This window comes from Brassica oleracea, chromosome C1 (genome assembly GCF_000695525.1).
Source record: "Brassica oleracea var. oleracea cultivar TO1000 chromosome C1, BOL, whole genome shotgun sequence".
Taxonomy (NCBI): domain Eukaryota; kingdom Viridiplantae; phylum Streptophyta; class Magnoliopsida; order Brassicales; family Brassicaceae; genus Brassica; species Brassica oleracea.
This window is the reverse complement of record NC_027748.1, coordinates 4,356,758-4,357,764: the sequence shown is the minus strand read 5'-3', so window position 1 is coordinate 4,357,764 and position 1,007 is coordinate 4,356,758.

Sequence of the window (1,007 nt, the reverse complement as noted above, 5' to 3'; positions counted from 1 at the left end):
ATCAACATATTAAAATCGTGCTGAGTATTTTCTTCTTATATTCACCAGAACTTGGATCAACTCTGTTTCTTGGATTCATGTCTCAGAGAATCATAGGTTTCGTCGGCACTCTGGTCAAGCCCGAAACACTTTAGGAATGCAGTTCCAGCAAGCTGAAGCAGATTAGACTGATGATGCGAATTATGACTCAAATCTTTATTCGAAGAACTTTCTTTTTCATCTGCTCGTCACTCTTGTTGGTTCAGCTGGTGTTTGTCTCTTCTTTTATGACCTTCAGACTTCGTATCTATCATAACAAAAACACATGTGTTCATTAACAAAAAAGAAGAAGATAACTTTAAACTTCGATTGTGAAACTTAAGCAAAGCGAAGCTCTAACGTGACGATATAAACAAACTACTTGGTTCTTACGAAAAAAATGAGAAAGGGAATCCAAGTATCAAGAAGTTCCATCGACCTGAAGCATCTCAGTGTCAACATATTAGCCAATGACTCTCAGTAATTGTGAAGATGAAGCAATAAGAAACAAGATGGTTGGTTAAGGTCTCAAGACAATGAAGATGCCACTACAAGGGATAAGCATGCATGGTGGGTTAAGGTCTCAAGACAATGGAGATGCCACTACAAGGGACAAGCATGTATGGTGGATTAAAGTCTCAAGACAATGGATTATTAGTTTATCATATCTCATCATACTTGTAACCCCTATATATATGGGATGTTCCCATAAGCAAATCAATCAAGCAAATAACATTCTCCTTATTTACTCTATCTCTCTCTCTACTTTCTAGATTAAACATCTCTCTCTCTCTCTTTTTCTTCACTATGTTCTTCAATTTCTAACATGGTATCAGAGCATCCAAGCTCTTGAACACCAAACTGCTTCCGCAAATTTACTCTATTCACCTTACTCTTTCACTTGTTTGGTTTACTTTCTTCATTTCTAGAGAACATATCTTGGCTTCCCTTGTTTTCTCTCTTGCCTAGCCTCAGAAATTCAAATTTCT